Source organism: Macaca nemestrina, chromosome 1, assembly GCF_043159975.1.
Source record: "Macaca nemestrina isolate mMacNem1 chromosome 1, mMacNem.hap1, whole genome shotgun sequence".
Lineage (NCBI taxonomy): Eukaryota > Metazoa > Chordata > Mammalia > Primates > Cercopithecidae > Macaca > Macaca nemestrina.
This window is the reverse complement of record NC_092125.1, coordinates 154491979-154508629: the sequence shown is the minus strand read 5'-3', so window position 1 is coordinate 154508629 and position 16651 is coordinate 154491979. Positions and strand designations below refer to the sequence as shown.

Here is a 16651-nt window from a genome sequence, read left to right as displayed (position 1 = left end):
CAATTACCCTGATTTGATCTTTACATATTACATGAATATATCTAATTATCACATGTACTCCAAAAATATGTACATCTATTATGTATAAAAAATATTAAATTATCTGATAAATCTATATATTTTACTTGGTTTATGCAGGGTGGATTAACTACCAAAGACTGCATTAAAGTTGAATGAAAATGTAATCTGGTTAAATTGGCCCAAAATATTAATCACTACCATTAGCACAGTAATCCATTATATTAGTATAAAGCTTTGTGTGACAGTGCAACTTTCACATAAATCTTTGGTCAATCTTGGCAACAATAGTACAAGATAAGAAATTATCATTGCTTTTTACAGAGTGTTAATGCTTTGCCCAAAGTCATTCAGCAGGCAAAATGTTTATACACACACACACACACACACACACACACAGAGACACAAACATATATATGTATACATGCATACATATATGTGTATATCTAAATGTTTATATGTACATTTTATATACATATATGTATACAGATATGTATGTGTATATATATAAACATTTTTTCTGCTGAATGTGGTGTGTGTGTGTGTGTGTGTATATATATATATATATATATATATTAAATCTACTGATCCCCAACCACATGATAAAATCGAAGCTGTGTTAGTTCAGAGGTAAGTTAATTTCACATGTTGTTTTAAAATATTGGCATATTAATTTACAGGTACATTGTAATCTAATTAAAATAAGACTCATTTCTACCCCAAATTGGTAGTGCCTTAATTTAGATGTCTAACTCAATTAATTCAGTGTCTGTCTTAACTTCCTAGAATTTTTTCTCAATTTCTACCTATGATCAGTTCCGGCATTCATGTCAGACCCTTAAGGCATCCTTATGAGTGGATCCTAGGGAAAATATTGGTACAGGCATGACAATATAGGCACAAAAATATTATTTGAGACCCCACTGTGAGTTAAATTTTGGAAATAGCTTGGGAATTTGACTCCTTTTGTTTTTATTAAATGTGATAAAAATATCATCCTGTAAAATAGCCTGGATAGATTTTTCTAATGTTGCATTTGAATGATATTTTATAAAGTAATGGCTTCAGAGCAAATTGAGTGGTGTCAGGAGAATTCTGTTGGCTGTTTTTGTGATTTATTATCACACAAAAGAATTCTGCTGCTCATTTTAAGGTACATGCCATTGTGATTTTTTTGCTACCAGAAATAATTTTGGCTCCGTGATAAGAGATATACAGTTGTTCTTCTCTATCCTTGGGGAAATAAATCAAACAAATGACAGGTATGACACTAAATAAATATTCACAGCATTTGAAACATAAATGATTTATTTTTGAGTAGCAATTGAGTTATGCTGTCAAAAGAAGTGTCATTTTGCAATGATGAATTCTTAATCTTTAATTCCGTTGTAAATCCCACCCTTTTCAACCTGAATCCTAACTTACGAAGATTTTTTAATGTAAATAAAAATATCTCTAAATGTTTTACACTACTTTTTACACCCGTGAAGTTTTGTGCATAAGTTGTTACTAGTGTTTAAAGTGGTGGTGGATAATAACATTTTCTTTTTTGTTGTATAGTGAAGAAAAGATCATTTGCTATGATAAAACACTAGCCGTGTAACCAAATGATATGATACAATATTTAATTGTGTTGCTCTACTGTGAGTATGTTTTAGTGTAGTGTATATAATTGCTTAGTTGATTCTTTACAAATATAAAAACAAAAACAAATTATATTCTTAATAAAAACTGCCCTTTTAATAATTTTATATGCATTTGATCACTAATCATTTCCTTAAAAATATTTGAGATAGCAGATACTTTTGAAACTGTTGAGATATAACTTTATGAGTAACTATTTCATATAAATCTATTGGAAAAACCAGATATATTTGTAATAATAACTGTAGTTTGCTTTGATTTTCATAGTGCAAACAGTAAAACAAAATATATTTTATGATTTCCCCAAGTTGCATTATGCCATTTTGTTTTGTTTTATTTTGTTTTCAAAATACTCAGCTTCCTATCAACTATTGAAAGATGGGACAGAAAACATTTTTAGAATAGTGTAAAATGTAAGTGTTCTTTATTAACAGACACTGCTTTTGCTCACAGTTTCTTTGTTTCAAAATAAATGAAGAATATATTTTGGTAAAGATGAAACACAGTCTTTGTAGGAGCAAGAGCCTGCTGCATATGGCAATATTTTAAATGGGAAACTCTAGTTGTGGAGAGATGTACCCAAAAAGGAACCACAGATTGAATTTGAAAGCGTCTTTCAGATACAGCTGAGGATACTTTCAGAAAAAAAAATAATTCTTACATTTCTGAGACAGTGTCGTTATTGATTCTTTGGGAAAGCTACCATGCCACTTCTACAGGTAACTAAACTGGTCAAAGTATTCCTGTAAAACACACATGTGCATGTGTGTGCGCAAACACATGTTTTTTTAAAAACTCTTTTTAAATACTGAGCATAAAACAAAGACATATTAGGGACAAAACATTAGTGGTTATAGAAAAACTCATTATATTTTGTCTGAAATAAAGTTTAGAAAGATAACTATCTGAGGAGTTTCAGTAACTGAGTTCAGCAACATGATGGACTATGTTGAGAGTATTTTGAAAAACTCATAGAACAAAGGGCAGATGGTGTAATTTACTATATTATTATGACTTATCTTTATATACTAGAGTATGCTTATGTATGTATTACTGGGGCCTCACAGCACTGTGGAAACAAAGCAGGAAATTATTTTGCCTTGTTCAGATGAGGAAACTTTAAACATTTGCCTCAGGGTAGAGGTTGAGGTAGAACTTAAACACCCAGGTGTTTTTATTTTTCTTCTCATAGAACACTCACTGACACACACTATCCAATCTCTTTTTTTACTTTCAATTTTTTTTTTTAATGGAAAATGGGTATGTGAAGTGGCTCCAGGTCCAGCTGACCCTCTGTTCACTGAGTATACTTGTGCTTGACCTCAAAGTCCTCACCGGTAAAAGAGATGATTGAATTCCATCTTCTTCTTTTAGTACTGCTCACTCCACCATCTAAGACATGAGGATGATTTTCAAGCTAGAAACACAGTACATGATCAAGGGAAATTATAGACTCAAATAAAGAAGAGACTCTAAGATATGGTAAAGGGCTTTATATAAGTTAGGGAATACTTGATGATTGGGCTGCTTCAAGACTAAAAAATCATGCAACTGTGCAGTCATGACTGCTAATGTGTAGAGGGCAAGTATAAATTCTTTGCCAGCAAGGCATGTTAAGTCAACCTTTAAAAAATTATTACAATGTTAGACTGGTAGATTAGTTAGATTAGTTTAGATGTGTATATTACTGTGGAATGACAATATTTTTGGGTTCAAGTGTAGAAATCAATGCAGGCTAGATAATAATCAGGTTAGGTGGGATTTTAGGAGAATAACTATTTTAAAAGAGTGTTGACTGATAGGTAAAATTAATCTGGCACGTGGACTGTAATGATTGGCCATTGGGTACTATAATTAACTATTTCTTGGAATATATTTCCATCTATTACTTAGAGATCTGGTTCAATATTGCCGTTTTGTCTTCCTCAAATTCAGTCTTCTGTTAGGTTTTCTGTTTATTAAACAAATATATTTTTAATGTTGATATGTGTAACTCTAAACAATCAGTTCAGTTGGTTTTGTTACTGAAGCAGTATGTGCTACCTAAATCTTTGCCTACTTTTTGACTTAATCTCAGAAGACAGAGCTAGAACCTTGAGACCTGCGCTTAATGTTACTAAATATTTCTATGCTGTAAATGTGTGGTCACTCATGAGGACTTTGATTTGGCAATAAATTTTCCACTCTGCATAAGAGCAAACAAAATATGCTCTATTTGTTTGAGTGTAATTACATTTTCCTTCCTATAAAATATGTTTTTTCCCACTTTTTCCAGTAAATAATATTATTTCATTTTAGTAAACTTTCTAATCTGGTAGTTATATTTTACATATTTTGATTAATGACTGAAGACTTAAGATTTGGACATAGACTTTAAGAAGAGATGAGTTATGTTAGGATAATTCTAAGGTCTATCCAAACTCTTAGACTTGTAAGGTGTACCCAAACTCTTATATTTCTAAGATGTATCCAAATCCTTAGAAGTCTTCAGAGTTTTCAAAGAAACCAAGAATTTCACTCTGAAAATACTATGCCTGGCATTGCAAACTTTTCTCACATTGCTGACATATATTTCTTTTAGAGATGTTTGTATGACTGTTTTACTAAGATATGCTATGTTAGGAGAAAAGTCAACAGTTGTATTAGTAATACTAAGCTCACATTGATGTTCTGTTTCCTATACTACTTTGCTATCTGCAGCACAGAATCAAAAGTACATAAGGCATAGTAAGGAAAGACAAGTAAAATATTTTAAAACAAATAACAACTGAAGAAACTCAGTAAAACTTTTGCTACTCAATGATTTAAATTTAATGTCAACATTGTCGCTGTTGACTAAATTTGAATCCCTAACTAAACTATATGTTGTTTCTGTTTAATGTGCAAAAGTATACAGATACAAAATTATTATTACTTCATCTTAGATTACTTTACTAGAAATCAAATATACTCGACTTTATGTAGTGTTGATATTTTTTCAAACATGAACTAGATATCCATCTGCTATTGCAAAAGGGTGATCAACCAATATAGTACCTCAATATTAGTCTATTTTATATTACCATTTTTTTTGCTGTATGGGCTTCTATTTTAGGTGGCTGATCAAAATTAATGTGGTTCCCCTACCTAATGGCATTTATTTTGGTTATAAGATTAGAAATGTAAATTTGCAATAAAAGAAGAAAATAGAAAGCTGGTTTTAATGAATATTTTACATATGACTAATTAACAGAATCCCCTACAGGAATTTGGAAGTAATGAGAAATTGACTGAAGATAAATTAAAAATTAATAAAGGAGTCTCCAAACAACTTTGTTTATGAACATTTAACAGTTGCTTTCTTAGTTATAAATATTTCAAGCTGTTTTGTTATTCAGTATGTATTATTCTTGTAGTGTTCATAATTTTGGAGGTGATTAGACAAAAAGAGAGTAACACACAAAACAAAATGTCTTTAAAATGTTAAAAACCCACCTTGGGAAAACTTGCTAATGTAAAAATAATGGCTTAATATTCATGATTTTTGTCTAACAGTATATACAAAACAGGTTCTTATATCCATAATAGGATCAAAAGCCTTTAAAAGGAGCAAAAGAAAACTCAGCAGTTTGATTTCCATGAACAATGTGACTACTTTTAGAGGAGGTTACTGAGCAGAAGATAATGCTGGTCTTTGTCAAACATTTTGAAAATTAGTTTAAACGATACAAATTCACTCTTGCATGTAAATTGGTGAGAACATCACCCCAAAAGGATACTCTCAAAACATCTTTCTTCAAGCACATTAGGTCTTAACTTATTCAACTAGCTGAATATTTCTGGGCAATTTCCCTCAATGTTTGCAAACTAAAGGCATAAATTGAAGAACTTTAGCTGCAATATGTCAAGAAAAACATTTTTAAGCAACTTCAATTTCTTCTCGAAGTTAAAATGGAAGATCAAACAGTTTGAATGGCATTTATTTTCTGTACTTATCATGTTTGAATAAAAACAACACCAAATGACTTTCAAGTATCCTCTGCATATAATAAGTGAAATACATTTGGTAAATGTGCTACATAAGAATAATTTAAAATGTAATTTTCAAATACATAGAAAGTAATCATTTTATTCATAGGGACATTTTGTATATTTGAGTGAATATCTACAAATAATAACAGTTATAAACATTTAGTAATAAGAAGCAGCTCTTAATGTTACCTCAAGAATATACCATACATTTCTTGTAATATTAATATCTCTTAATATTTAAAACTCAGCAGATGTTTCAGAAATGTTTCATAGGGAAATAATAAACATAAGAGTGTTATAATACTGAAGAATTTCAAAAGAAAATGAAAGTTAGATTCTCAAAGTTGGATATATCAATATTCTTTAATCTTCTCTCAAACATGAAATGCTGTAATAAGAAACTTCATGTTCTTAAAATACTATATACCTTTTAACAAGAAGGAAATATTTCCCATGTAACCTACACATTTTTAACCAAATTTAATTGTACATGTTCTGATGTAAACTGTTCTCATTACTATTTCAGTTCTACTATCGATCTGTCTGCAAGAGAAATATTCCACTGTCCTTCAAAAGATCCTCCATAGCTTAAAAAGAGCCCACTACATATTGGTGAAAAGAATCAGAATCACTTAGGCCTCATGAATTTCTTACTTTAATTTGGATTTTCTATGGTACAGTGATTTTTTTTCACTGTAGATAAAGTGAAAAGATAGAAAAAGATAAAGAAAGATAAAGAAGCAAAAAGACTTAAGTCAGCATGACATTGTAATTCAGGTGAATAGACTGCATTTGATTAGAAAGAAAGGAAATGGAAATATTCAAAGAACATAAAGAGAAATCAAGAGAAAGAGAAAGTGATATGTGAGAGGGAGGGGAAGAGGAAGGGATAGGAACCTTCAATTAACAGTAGTTACATGTTATGTGTTATATGCAAAACACATTGGAAATAATTATTTAAGACTACATAATAATTCTTTCTTTATTCTTTCTTATCTTTTAACCAGAGAAGAATGTAGCATTAGGAGACATTGTGCTTTCCCTGGTTACCATCTCCTCTACCTCCACCCTATTGTCTCCCCCTCCTCCTCACTCCCTCTTTCTTTTTCTCTCCCTCCCTCTCCCTCCCTCTTTTTTCTCTCCCTCTTTCTTCTTTTCTATTCTCTTGCATATTTCTTGAATCCAGAGAAATATAATTTGCAAATAAAACTCTAGAAAAATTTGTATTTTGGAGCTAGCAAGTGATAATTATAGACTGTATTCTTTTTTTTTCTTTTTTTAATTTATTTATTATTATTATACTTTAAGTTGTAGGGTACATGTGCATAACGTGCAGGTTTGTTACATATGTATACTTGTGCCATGTTGGTGTGCTGCACCCATCAACTCGTCATTTACATCAGGTATAACTCCCAATGCAATCCCTCCCCCCTCCCCCCTCTCCATGATAGGCCCCGGTGTGTGATGTTCCCCTTCCTGAGTCCAAGTGATCTCATTGTTCAGTTCCCACCTATGAGTGAGAACATGCGGTGTTTGGTTTTCTGTTCTTGTGATAGTTTGCTAAGAATGATGGTTTCCAGCTGCATCTATGTCCCTACAAAGGACGCAAACTCATCCTTTTTGATGGCTGCATAGTATTCCATGGTGTATATGTGCCACATTTTCTTAATCCAATCTGTCACTGATGGACATTTGGGTTGATTCCAAGTCTTTGCTATTGTGAATAGTGCTGCAATAAACATACGTGTGCATGTGTCTTTATAGCAGCATAATTTATAATCCTTTGGGTATATACCCAGTAATGGGATGGCTGGGTCATATGGTACCTCTAGTTCTAGATCCTTGAGGAATCGCCATACTGTTTTCCATAATGGTTGAACTAGTTTACAATCCCACCAACAGTGTAAAAGTGTTCCTATTTCTCCACATCCTCTCCAGCACCTGTTGTTTCCTGACTTTTTAATGATCGCCATTCTAACTGGTGTGAGATGGTATCTCATTGTGGTTTTGATTTGCATTTCTCTGATGGCCGGTGATGATGAGCATTTTTTCATGTGTCTGTTGGCTGTATGAATGTCTTCTTTTGAGAAATGTCTGTTCATATCCTTTGCCCACTTTTTGATGGGGTTGTTTGTTTTTTTCTTGTAAATTTGTTTGAGTTCTTTGTAGGTTCTGGATATTAGCCCTTTGTCAGATGAGTAGATTGCAAAAATTTTCTCCCATTCTGTAGGTTGCCTGTTCACTCTGATGGTAGTTTCTTTTGCTGTGCAGAAGCTCTTTAGTTTAATGAGATCCCATTTGTCCATTTTGGCTTTTGCTGCCGTTGCTTTTGGTGTTTTAGACACGAAGTCTTTGCCCATGCCTATGTCCTGAATGGTACTACCTAGGTTTTCCTCTAGGATTTTTATGGTATTAGGTCTAACATTTAAGTCTCTAATCCATCTTGAATTAATTTTCGTATAGGGAGTAAGGAAAGGATCCAGTTTCAGCTTTCTACTTATGGCTAGCCAATTTTCCCAGCACCATTTATTAAATAGGGAATCCTTTCCCCATTTCTTGTTTCTCTCAGGTTTGTCAAAGATCAGATGGCTGTAGATGTGTGGTATTATTTCTGAGGACTCTGTTCTGTTCCATTGGTCTATATCTGTATTTTTTTGCTTTTGTTACATGCAAGAAAAAAAAATCAGCTTTTTTTTTCTACTATCAGCAAATCATGAATAAAATTTCTATCAGCACCAAGTAAAATTTACCTTGAAGAATCTAAATGGCAGCAATGAGCCATTTGATACCAAAACTGAGTTAAGATATACATTTTGATTTTTAAAAGTAAATATATAAAAATATCCTTACATACTATTAGCTATACTATCAGGCATTCCTATTTCATTATTTATGGGGACAGTTTTAATATTGAAATAAACTTCTTAGTCTTCATTAGTAGGTACATAATGCAATTTAAAGTAGAAAAACTCAAAACTGTTACTGCAACTTTATTTTTCATTGCTATCATTTCCATCTTATTCCATCCTAGGTAATTTTTTTAGATGTTTTAGGACCTTTATGTTCTCCACATATTCACCATAAAATACTGACAATAGATAAACAATAGGGGAAAGACTTTTCAGCAAAGTATCACTCTCATCATCAAACATTACAAAGAAAACAGTAAAGAGAACAAAGGATAAGGTAATTTAACAGAAATGTTTAGTTTAATGGCATAATTGAAAAACAACCAACCAATCAACTTTCTCTTCTACCTACGGAAAGAATGGTAAAAATTAATCAAGAACTTCTACATCTTTGTCATAAAGGAGCTTAAAAAGAGAAAGAAGAAGACTGGGGACAGGGTGCAACTGTTGCTAAAGGAATGCTATAATGCAGAAGGTCAAAGATTTAATAAATTCTAAAAGTTCTACATGTATCAGTGATAACTGTATTATTAGAAATATAAATATATAGAAATATAAAGTATATGGTATTAAAAACAGACCTTGCTAATATAAACATATAAAGTATGTCACTTCTCTTGTAATAACAGTATAATGATTGATATACAGTTTGCCCTTTGCCCCGTATTCTTAAACTACTCCTCCAATGGTCAATGGTGACCTTGAATCCACAGCCGCTGAACCCAGGAGACCCCACAGATGTTTAGATTCAGCACCTAGAGGGCCCCACCTACCCTCCATGCTGTGTGTTCCCATGACTCCAGAAATAATTAATTGCAACTTGCATTATTAAGTCTACAAGGAAATTTGGAATCTAACTAGAAAAAGTAGTAACAAAGGCAAAATAAGCGAGAATTTGTTAGAAAAGCAACGAGAAGATTTTTAAAAATGTTTCCAGTTCAAGTCAGAATTAAGGTGAACGTTAGGTCCCACCAGCTTTACAGAGCTGTAGATCTTTTGCTGTTGTTCTTTCAAAAAAGAAGAATCTACAATAAACATATTCATTTGAGAAAAATACTTTGTTAACTTTTTGTAGCCATCCCCAGGTTGCTTTAAACTTTGTATGTTCAAGAACAGAGTATATCCTGGTTAGGATGTGTTCATAGCTGATGCATCTCCAAAAAATTTTTCATGAAGGAGGCCAGCTTCTGAGCATCTTCAATCGTGACAGCGTTATACAGAGAGGCCCGGATGCGTCCCACAGACCTATGCCCTTTCAAGGACAACATATTGAGTTCAAGAGCTTTATCAAGAAATGTTTTTTCTAAAGCATCATCTCCTTTGGTATTGCCAGTGAGGGATGGAATATTCATCTTGCTTCTACTTTGGGGCTCCACTGGACATACGTAGAATCCTTGAGAATTATCAGTAATCTCATAAATCATTTGAGATTTGATGGAGCTAAGCTTCTCCATGGCTGCAGCACCTCCATTGTTTTTAATCCTCTCTAGGACCAAGACCATGACGTAGATGCTGAAACATGGAGGCGTGTTGTACAAGGAGTTGTTTCCAGCCTGCACCTCGTATTCCAAGACTGGGGGACACTCTCAGAGGGCAAACCCCAGCAGGTCATCACAGACATTCACCACAGTGACCCCAGCTGAACCAACATTCTTCTGAGCACCTGCAAAAATCACACCAATCTTGGAAACATCCACTGACTCGGACAGGAAGTTTGAGGACGTGTCACAAACCAGTACTGCTCCCTTGACATAGGGTATAAAGTTAAACTCCGCACCATGCACCGTCTCATTTGCTCAGTAATACACGTAAGAAGCATCCGGATTGAGGTTCCAGGTGCATGGATCTGGAATTTTTGTGTAACTCTCAAGTTTAGGGTGAACGATATTTATAGTCTCAAACTTCTTGGCTTCTTCTGCAGCCCTTAGCTGACCAAGCTCCTGTCACCACATAGTCAGCACACCTTCCTGCTTTCAAGCCAATCAGTTTTAAGGGGACAGCACCGAACTGGCCAGACCCACCTCCTTGCACAAAAATCACCTTACAGTCGTCTGGAATGGCTAGCAATTCCCGCACAAGATTCTCTGTATTGTTAATAATCTTGGCAAAATCTGATGACCTGTGATTCATTTCAAGAACACTAATGCCAACTCCTTTGTAGTCCAATAATTCCTTTTTTATCTCTAACAATACTGAGTGAGGCAGCTTGGTGGGACCAGACCCGAAGTTGACCACCTGCCTCGGGGCGTCCACGGTGTGGCAGCGAGGGCGGTGACTCAACCAAGGAAGACCAATCGCGTGAAGGGTTAGCATTCCCGGCTAGGTAATTCTTACAGATAAGTGGTTAAGTGAGTGGAGAACACAAACTTACAATGATTTGCCTGGTCTTCTAAGCAGACAACAAAGAAGCAAATATATAAATTTAATTAAAGTCAAATTTATTTTAAAACATAAAGGTAACTCTGATTCTACACTGACCCAAGGCCTATTGAATACTCTGGCTGTAAACTCTTCATCTTTTGAAGTCTTTCAGGGAATCAGTATAACAGTGGGCAAGTTGTTTCTTTCTGGGTATTTAAATGACACCCTATTGTCCTGAAAAAAAAAATTAATGATCATTTTCAATTGTCCATCTATTAGGCACCCTAGTAAAGAAATGGTCTAAACACAAGCTTAGGAGTCAGGAAACTTGGAGTGTAGTTTTAACACCATTTTAAAGCCAGTTTTGTGATTCTGAGTAATGTGGCAAAGCGATAGTTTTCAGTTCCTCAATTCTCTCACTGGAAAAGAAATTGCTGGATAACGTAAAGTGACATGTGTCAATAATTATTACTTAGTAATGGGGATATAATAATAATTGCATCCATTTTCTATGATTTTTCTGTAAAGAAACTACCAGAGAATTCATGGAAATTACTCTGTTTTTATTCTCTGGAAATTTTCTTTCCAAGTAGTGAGAATCAGTAAATGGCACTGGGTGCTCAATTTAAGTCTCCAGCAAACTGAAAAAGAGTCAAACAACTAACAGATTTCCTTTGCATTCAAAAATATAAAAGGCCAGGGAATTCAAAAGTAACCGTTTCCTAGATGGCCTACTTTCAGAAAGGATGAAATTTAATGTTGGGTGCTAGAAATCCAGAAACTTTGTCATTCTACATATAGGTGATTATGTTATAAAAGTGCTACTAACATCCCCAGTTATACTTATTTAACATGGATGCTTTCTAAAAGCACTTGAACAATAAGCAACATTTGAGTAAACCACCACAGAAGTTCTATCCACAACGAAGGAACTCATACAGAACCTTGGCCCTCTGAAAGCAACCAGAAATGAAGCCAAATGATCATATACAACATACACCACAGTCATACCCTCAATGAAAAAAATAATGAAACATTTAAAAGTCTCGTGGAAGTGATAGCAAATTCAAAAACAAGAAGCAACAATTCTTTCACATGAGAAGGCATCAGTACAAGATCTCCAGCAGTACAAAAAGAGTGTTTTGACACCTTCAAAGGATCACAATAGCTCTCTAGCAATAGATCCTAACAGGAATGAAAATTCTGAAATAACAGATAAAGAATTCAAGATATGGGTTGCAAAGAAACTCAATGAGATACAAGAGAAAGTTGAAAACCAATGCAACAAAACCAGAAAATTTATTCAAGATATGAGAGATGAGATGGCTACATATTATTACAGCAATTTGGAGATATATATATATAGATATATAGAGATATAGAGATATATAGAGATATATGTATATAGCTTCATATATATATAAATGGCTATAAATATGTATGGAGATATATATATATATATATATATATATATATGCATATATAACAGAACTGTGGAATTTAAAAATTCACTAAAAGAATTGCAAAACACAATAGAAAGTTTCGAAAATAGACTAGACCAATTGGAAGAAAATAATTCAGAGCTTGAAAACTAGTCTTTCAAATTAACACAGTCAGACAAAATAAAAAGTTTTTTGAAAGAACAAAGCCTTTGAGGAATATGGGATTATGTAAAGCAACCAAATCTATGACTTATTGGCATTCCTGAGAGAGAAGAAAAAAAAAAAACAACTTGGAAAACATATTTGAGAGAATAATTTAGGATTTTTTTTAACGTGGTTACAAAGGTAAAAATCTGGATATAGGAAATTTGGAGAATACCTGCTAGATACTACACAAGATGAATATCACCAAAGCATATTCATAGTCATCAAGCTATCCAAGGTCAATGCTAAAGAAAAGATCTTAAAGACAGCTATGGAAGGTCAAATCTATAAAGGAAATTCCATCAGACTAACAGCATACAGGTTCTTCTCAGCAAAAACCTTATAAACCAGTTCATATGCTCCTAAACTGAACTTTATAAATGAAGGAGAAACAGCCTTTCCCAGACAAGCTAGAGGATAGATGCTAGAAAAACTTGTCACCACTAGACTGAACCTACAAGAAATGCTCAAAGGAGTTCTAAACATGAAAACAAAAGGATAATACTTGCTACCATAAAGGAACATGTAAGTACAAATTTACCAATCCTACAAAGCAATTAAATAAGCACTACAAAGTAACTAGCTAAAAACATGATGACACAAAACCTCACATGTAACATATAAATATTAATATCGAGCATAACTGATGTAAATTGTCCACTTAAAAGTTACAGATTAGCAAATTAAATTTAAAAAATGAGACTGAACCATCTACTGCCTTCAGGAGATGCACCTAACATGTACTGACACCAGAGGTTCGAAGTAAAGGGGTGGAGAAAGACACATCACACAAAAGAAAAACAAAAAAGAGCAGAGGTTGGCATTTCTTGTAATAGATAAAACAGACTTTAAACCCACAACAATAAACAGAACAACACACACACACACACACACACACACACACACACACACACACACAGAAGCATGTTATATAATGACATAGGGTTCACTTCAACAACATTAAATTGAAATCACACAAGTACATGGAAACTAAACAACTTGCTCCTGAATGACTTTGAGGGAATCAAAGAAATTAAGGTAGAAATCAAAAAAATTATTTCAAATGAACATAGAGATACAACATATCAAATCCTCTTGTATACAGCAAAAGCAGTGTTAAGATGACAGTTCATAGTGCCAAATGCCTGATCAAAAAGATAGAAATATCTTAAATTAACAAACAAATGCCTTACCTCAAGGAACTAGAAAAACAAGAGCAAACAAAATACTAAGCTAGCAGAAGAAAATAAATAAAAAAGATCAGAGTGGAACTAAATTAAATTGATTTTAAAATTTATAAAACACTCAATGAAGGCTCAATGAAACAAAAAAGTTGGTTCTTTGAAAGGTTAAACAACATAAATAGAATGCTAGTTAGATAAACCAAGACAAAAAGAGAAAGAATCAAATAAGTACAATCAGAAATGACAAATGTCTCATGGCAATTGATATTGCAAAAATATAAAAGATTCTCAGAGACTACTATGAACACCTCTATGTATACAAACTAGAAAACCTAGAGGAAATTGATAAATAACTGAAAAAGTAACTCCCAAGATTGAATCAGGAAGAAATTGAAATCTTGTGCAACCAATAATGATTTATAAAATCAAATCAATAATGAAAAACCTACCAACCAAAAATTGTTGAGGATCGGATGGATTCTCAGCAAAATTCTATCAGCCATATAAAGAAGAGCTGGTAGCAGTCTTACTGAAAGTATTCCAGGAAATCAGGGAGTAGGGATTCCTTTATAACTCACTCTACAAAACTAGTATCACCCTGTTACCAAAATTTGGCAAGGATACAACAAAAAAAAGAAAACTACAGGTTAATATCCTTGAGGAATATAGACACAAACATCCTCAAGAAAATACCAGCAAACTGAATCCAAGAGCACAGAAAAAAGATAATTCTTTTTTTGATCAAGAATCATGATCAAGTAGGTTTCATCCCAAGAATATAGGAATTGTTCAACATCTGCAAGTCAATAAATGTGATTCGCCACATAAACAAAATTAAAAGCGAAAATCATATCATCTCAATGGATGCAGGAAAAGTATTCCATAAAATCTAGTAGCCCTTCATAATAAAAACTCTCAAGTAACTAGGCATTGAAGGAACATACTGTAAGACAAACCTGCAGCCAACATGATACTGAATGGTGAAACATTGAAAGCATTCCTCAGAACTTCAGCCAGCCAAGGATGTCTACTCTCACCACTCCTGTTTAACCACGGTACTGGAAGTCTTAGCCAGAAAATTCTGACAATGAAAAGAAAGAAAAGACAACCAAATTGAAAAAGAGGAAGTAAAAGTGTCTCTGTTTGCTGACGACATGATCTTATATGTAAAAGACCCTAAAGCTTTCATCAAAAGACTCCTTGACCTGAAAAATAACTTTAGTAAGCCAGAGGCATCACATTACCTGACTTCAAACTATATGACAAGGCTGTAGTAACCAAAACAGCATGGTATTGGTACAAAAGAAGACACACAGATCAATGGAAAAGAATAGAGAACTCAGACATAAAGCCACACACCTACAACCAACCAATTGTTGTAAAGTTTACAAAAATAAACAATGCAAAATGAATACCCTATTCAATAAATGACATTGAGAAAGCTGGCTAGCCATATGCAGTAAAAGTGGACCCCTACCTCTCACCATATACAAATATTAACTCAAGATAGACTGAAGACTTACATATAAGACCTGAGACTATGCAATTCCTAGAAAATCTAAGAAGAACTCTTTTAGATATTGGCCAAGGCAAAGAATTTATAACTAAGGTTAAAGGCAAATGCAACAATAAAAATGGACAAATGAGACCTAATTAAACTAAACTTCGGCACATTAAAAAAATAGTCAACAGAGTAAACTGACAACCTACAGAATGGGAGAAAAAAAAAATGCGAACTGTGCATCTGACAAAGACTAATATCCAGAATCTATAAGGGACTTGAACAAATCAACAAAAACCAAACAAATAACCCAATTAAGAAGTAGGCAAAGGACATGAACAGACACTTCTCAAAATAAGACATACAAGAGGACAGCAAACATATTAAAAAGTGCTCAACATAACTAATCGTCAGAGAAATGCAGATTAAAATCACAATGAGATTCTATTTCAGACCAGTCAGATTGACTATTATTAAAAAGTCAAAAAAAAACAGATATTGGCAAGGATGTGGAGAAAAGGGAAGACTTTATACACTGTTAGTGGGAATGTAAATTAGTCCAACCTTTATAGAAAACAGTTTGGAGATTTCACAGAGAAATAAATATAGAACTACCATTCAACCCAGCAATCCCACTATTCAATATCTATCCAAAGGAAAAGAAATTGTTTCATCAGAGAGACACCTGCACTTGTATGTTTATCACAACACAATTCACAATAGCAAAATCATGGAATCAACCTAAGGGTCTATTAGTGGTTGATTGGAAAAACAAATGTGGTATATGTATGCCATAGAATACTATGCAGCCATAAAAATGAATGAAATTCTGTCTTTTGTAGCAACATATATGGAGATTGAGACCATCATCCTAAGTGAAATAAGTCAGAAACAAAAAATGAAATATTGCAGGTTCTCACTTTACAAGTGAAAACTAAACAATGGGTACACATAGACATAGAGATTGAAATAATAGACACTGGGAATCCCAAAAGGGGGTACAGTGGTAGGGTGTAAGGGTTGAAAAACTACTTTTTGGGTATATGTTTACCATTTGGTTAATGGATCTATGGGAAGCCCAAACCTCAGCATTACTCTATGTATTAATGTAAAAAACCTGCACATGTACTCTCTGAATCAAAATAAGTAGTCTAGTCCTCTTAATTTAAGTAAAGTAGACTTCCATTTATAAAATAATATAATTTAGAAATTAAATTATGAGACTTTATAAAGCCAACAATAGTAATCCTTCATTCATTTATAACATTATAGAGCTTGGTTAAACTAGTGACTTTCTTAGTCTTCAAAATATTTATATGTGTGATATCTCGCTGAGTTTTTAGCATATGGTATTTGTTCGAAAATATGTTGCTTCCT

At 33.3% G+C, this 16651-nt stretch overlaps 1 pseudogene; it reads right to left on the bottom strand.

Moving 5' to 3' along the window:
* Positions 1–9691: 9691 nt before the first annotated feature.
* On the bottom strand, positions 9692–10895 carry LOC105482702 (phosphoserine aminotransferase pseudogene; annotated as a pseudogene).
* Between the last annotated feature and the right edge of the window lie 5756 nt (positions 10896–16651).